The sequence below is a fragment of the Nicotiana tabacum genome, chromosome 7 (genome assembly GCF_000715075.1).
Source record: "Nicotiana tabacum cultivar K326 chromosome 7, ASM71507v2, whole genome shotgun sequence".
Lineage (NCBI taxonomy): Eukaryota > Viridiplantae > Streptophyta > Magnoliopsida > Solanales > Solanaceae > Nicotiana > Nicotiana tabacum.
The window spans coordinates 46,279,325-46,284,790 of record NC_134086.1 but is presented as its reverse complement, the minus strand read 5'-3'; the positions used below and the strand labels follow the sequence as shown (position 1 = coordinate 46,284,790).

Below are 5,466 nucleotides of genomic sequence, written 5' to 3'. Positions count from 1 at the left end.
TTATTTGTCAGCGTTTTGGACATGTATAGGCTTTCCAACCTTGTCCAAATTCCACGTGCAGTGTCTTCATCAATGATGTTATTTACCACATCATCTGATAAGTGCAACCTGATTGCACTAGCAGCTCTTTCATCTAAGTCAGCCCAATCCTCAACTTTCATAGTATCAAGTTTTTTGGCATCAACATCTAGTACCTTGTGTAATCCTTGTTGGATGAGCAGATCCCTCATCCTTCTTTGCCATGTTGAGAAACCATTATTTCCGTTAAATTTTGATGCCTCGCACTTTACTCCGGACATTTTTATTTTTCACCGAGTATAGTACTACCGATAGTGAATAATATTTCAGTGAACGAGCAGAACCTGTGTTCTGATACCAGTTGTTGGGAATAAACCCTCTACAAAAATAATTTTACGGTAATAAAAGCGGAATAATAACGTAGCACCGAGATACGGTAATTAACAAGAATAAAAGAGTAACAACAACACCAAGATTTTTACGTGGAAACCCTTTTGAATAAGGGAAAAAACCACGACCCTAAGAAGAGCAACTGATATCACTATAGCAAGGAATTTTATACTTTATAGATCCGAGTAAAATACTTAAAAGACCAATACAACACTCAAAAGAAATAACCCTCTTTTGATATTTCCACCTCACTACAATATCACTCACTCTCTATTTTTCTCACAGACTATTTTCTTATACCCTGTCTGTGAAACCTCATTCTTTCTTTCTAACTCTCAGATATATTTTTCCTCTGAGATTGGTGTACAAAATGAGAGCCGAAGCTCTCCTTTTATGGGCAGAACCTCGCCTACTACGCTTGACATTTTTCACCTGCACGCTTGCCATATTTGACAAATGCGGAAAGAAACATGGGCTGCTAATCAAGGAAGAAATTTTCTTCCTTGATTTATGGGATGGACCCCACAGTGGGACAGTGTGGTAAGTTCATCTGGGTCATCAGCAAGATCTTCAAGTTCTAGATATGGTGGAAAATCCAATTTGATTATGTCTTCTACAAAATGTTCTCTGTCCGAGGTAGTGCTTTGTAGTCAAACTTCCATCTTTCTTCCTTCCTTCTTTTGGGCTTGGGGGCACTATGTTGCTAAATATGAGGCCATCTGTGTGCTGTCAAATAGTTTAATAAGGGACATTGTTTAAATTTTTTACCTATGCTTTACTTCCTTCTAGGATGGAGTAGATGACACAATGGTGCCTCTGAAGATCAAAATCAAGAGATTACTGAAAGTACGTGTCTAGACATGGAGTATAATTCTGATCATGCCTGGTAATTATCTTTCCATTTATAATACCTACAGTATTATGAAGCAAGTCGTATGACCTCCCTCCGCAGTTTATACGTGCTTACTATGTGTTATTTTGCGGCCCTAGTAATCAATTTTATTATTTTTGATAGAGCAAATAATCACTTCTGTTATACATATATGACCGAGAAGAAGGTAGTACAGTGTTTGAGGGGGATGGTTCATCAGTGTTCCTTAGTGTTCCTTGGTGACGAGGCATCTTTCCAGAAGAAAGAGGTGGAATTAGCCAAAAAAAACTGGTAAGTATGGAGATACAAAAGTCTTAAATCATTCTTCTGGCATATATTCGCATTTATATGTTTGTGCTAGAACTAGCAAACTCATGTATGTTACTGGGACTCGGTGGAAGTTGTAACGACATGAATGGCTGATTCTTTCTATTGTTTAGAAAACTTACTTGCTGATTAAGTTTAGCTTACACTTGGAAATTCATGTCACTGTCTGCATGACAATCTTACGTGCCATAACTTGCTGTATTTGAGAGACTATGAAGATTATGCTTACTGTCCTGGATCCCGCTGTCATCAATAACTGATGATGCGAATAAGAGGGATTGTTTGTATGGAAATGATACGGAAAAATAATAATAATACTGTAATAAAATTATTTGTGAGCGGAAATACACCAACTACTTGAGTAAGGTTAGACACTATCCTAAGAAACTATTTCAGCAATGTGAAATATTTTCCCATGATTAAACAAGCCCATCTCTATTTATTTAGAGGATACAGAAATCAACAAAATTAAATAATAAATCCAGCAAAGTTAGAAGAGAAAGAGCAACTAATATTTTATGCCAATTAAAATATTATAGAAGAAGAAATTAGAAGGAGAGGGCCGTAGGAGGAAAAGAAGATAGAAGAATTTCTTCTTTTGCTAATGATTAGCTTTTCTTGGTGTTCGATGATCGAAGAATGATAGCCTAATCATGGCTATATATACGCCTAAGGAAAGCTTCTACACAAGACAAGTGTTTTACTTGTCAAATTTGCTTTATGCAAGATGACAACACATCCCATGCAAAATGACATTTGGCTTAGCAAGGCCATTTGTCAAGCAATTTTTTAAAAAAATGCTACATGTAAAAACTCTTGCCATGTACCAATTATGTAAGAGTATTTGGCCACAAGACTTCATGCAAAAAGCCACTTGGAAACACTACTAGAAATCAGGTGATTTCGATTTTCGCCGCAATTTCCGACCAAATTCCGACCGATTTTAATTGGACGAGAAAATGATGGTCGCAAACGTTTACCGACCGCAATTGGTTGGAAATTTCCGATCGAAAACGGTCGAAAACTTCAACACGTTGACTGACTATCAAACTTTATTTTCCGACCGAAATCGATCGGAAATTATTAAATATTTTTTAATTTTCAAATTTCTGACTGAAAATCGGTCGAAAATTATTAAATATTTTTTTAATTTTCATTTTCCGACCGAATTCAATCGAAAATTTTTAAAAATAATAATTTTATTTAATTAAATAATTATTTGTAAATTGTTAATTTATTTTAAAAAATAAATAAAATTCATAATTTCCGACCGAATTCGATCGGAAATTTTGAATTTCTAGGAAAAAAAGAGAGATTTTTAACAACAAATCTCATCCTAAAATGGCAGCATTGCATTGCTTCCATTCAACCAATACCAATACCAATAACAATAACAATAACAACAACAAGAACAACAACAAGAACAAAAATAACAAGATTCATAGAAATTAATACCTAGAAGATACTTTCATATATCATACAAAAGTTTTATACTATTTACTTCCATAAAGCATATTAGAGTATCTTGCCATTTTGATGCACTGAAGGGTAAGTTTAATACATGTATACTTGCCCAGCATCGTTAGTTTGTGTACTAATATCAGCACTTCTCTCAACCAATTCATTCATAACTCATTGCCCTAAGCAACGGACAAAGTGGAGTGGCACCCAACAACTTCGAGCTCACTTCAGTCACATTTGCGGTGACTTCTTCATTAAGAAGTCTACCAATAAAACAATGCAATCAATCAGATTAAGAGTCACGACAATAATGTTGAACTATACGAGACTAACTTCCAACAGTACATATAAAAAACTCTCTCCTAGTAGGAGATTCGTTATTAAGTTGAATAAGGAATAAACATGGTTCAGTGCAAAATGTAATGAGAAATTGATAAATTAATAGGACAATAATTCAAAACGTTTAAAAAGAATAAGACATATACTTTGTTGTTGCAATTTCGAGTGATGAATCAAAGCAAAAACACATATAACTAAAGCTAATAGGTCAATTTTTACTATGCTGTACTTAAGAAATTAGCAGAGAACTTTAGCATCTTTCCGGGAAAACTCACAGTTAGAGATTATATCACTTGTTCATGTTTCTGCTTATGTCCCTAAACATGAAAAGTTTAAAAATTTACCAGAATCCTTTTGGTAGAAGATATAAAGCAAGAATAAACTTTGTGAAGCATTTTCATGAGTAAAAGAATAGGCTCAATTGTAGTAATTACCAAGTAATTATATGCTTATGACCCCAATGCTTGACAAGAGTTGAATTGATTTTTTCTATCTTGTGTCTGCTATCACATTGCAGATAAGATAATGGACTCAACTAAAGCAGTGTGTCGGCTTTCATGAGAATTATTGTGCAGCAGAAGAGTACGGCTGCGATGGCCATCTTTTGTTATCATTGCTTTCACCATCAAGAGCATTCCGACCAATCCAATTATGAAAATCTGCATCTTGTGCCCACTTAACAGCAGATGAGCCTGAAAAATTCATCGTGTTACAAAAATATACCTTCACTTAACTAATTAACAAAAAATGAATTAAATCAAGCAAGATTATCTCAAGGGCAAACTTTATATTGGTAAGAGAAATACAGACTCGATCTCTACCGAGAAAGGTAAAAGCAAAAAACTCATATGTTGACCTATATGTGATAGCCAAATAATGTATGTGAATTAGAGAAGTCACCAAGTTTCTTTCTAAACACATCACCAAACAAAAAACTCTAGTTCCCAGTCAAAGTTCTCATCATATGCTGCTTAATGGAACTGAAAAGCAGCAATCCTTAACATCACAAGGCAAAATCCCACAAATACTTAAAAGGAGTATCAATAATTAACAAACCAAGGTAATGTCCGAGAACCTCTTAAAGAAAAGCATCTAGGCAAGTTAAGCTTAAGTCGAATCAATATGAGTATTCTTATGCATATCACACTTTCTGACTATTTAGCGCATCTATTTCCTTTGTAAAGGCTCCAATGAGTAAAGAACCAACCAAACACTTGTCCAGAAAGAAATAGGAATAGTATGACCTGTGGACATTGCTTTCAAATTTATAAAGCTTTTATAACAAGAAAGTTGAATATAAGCGAGAAGTAATCCCAAAAGACATCCATATGGTAATTGAATATAAGCTAGACGTAATCCCAAAAGATATCCATATGGTATACTCACTCTCTCTGTATTTCCTGTCACCAATAAATCCTGGATTTATGGCACCACCATCATCCTTGTTCAACTGCGAAAGAAGGTGGTCAAGTAAGATAATAAAAATTAGCAGAAGATTGTGAGGTCCTACTTCCTAGTCAGATGGCAATGTAGACCAAAGGAAGCACTAACAATCCAGTGAAGCTTGAACATTCTAGAGAACAGGGTCCAAAAATTAAAGAGGAACTGTGGACCTCTAGTTCATATTTTTGAGCTTGGAACAATCATGGAAACCGTGGAAACTAAATTATTTCAGTCATTCTTCACAAAGATATAACACACGATTAATAAAAATAATGTTCAAATTGGACCAAACAACTTTAAAAGAATTACCTTTGAAAATGTGCTACTAAGGTCATCAATCTCAGACAAAGATCCAAGAGCTTCACCCTACAAGTGAGAAATTGTTTAGATGCAAATGTTCACCAATTTAGCACCCAACTACTAAGAACTAAAGTGTAACAGTTTTGATATTTTTTGGATATTTTGGATTAAGAAAACAAATAAAGAAATCAAAGGAAAAGATAAAATTTCATTATCCAGGCTAAAATCCTCTTACAGATCCTAGTAGTGATATATCCATTCCATGGACCCCTCTCTGACAAACCTACAATACTTGGACACCTAGCTATTTCTAGAAT

The 5,466-nt window shown here is 34.6% G+C and overlaps 1 long non-coding RNA gene across 1 annotated transcript; it reads left to right on the top strand.

The window, feature by feature from the left end:
- Nucleotides 1-658: 658 nt before the first annotated feature.
- Nucleotides 659-2,395, top strand: LOC107773414 (uncharacterized). The gene is made up of 3 exons (XR_001645291.2): nucleotides 659-1,044; nucleotides 1,198-1,294; nucleotides 1,424-2,395. It is a non-coding gene; the product is annotated as an uncharacterized LOC107773414 (long non-coding RNA).
- The last annotated feature ends 3,071 nt before the right edge of the window (nucleotides 2,396-5,466 follow it).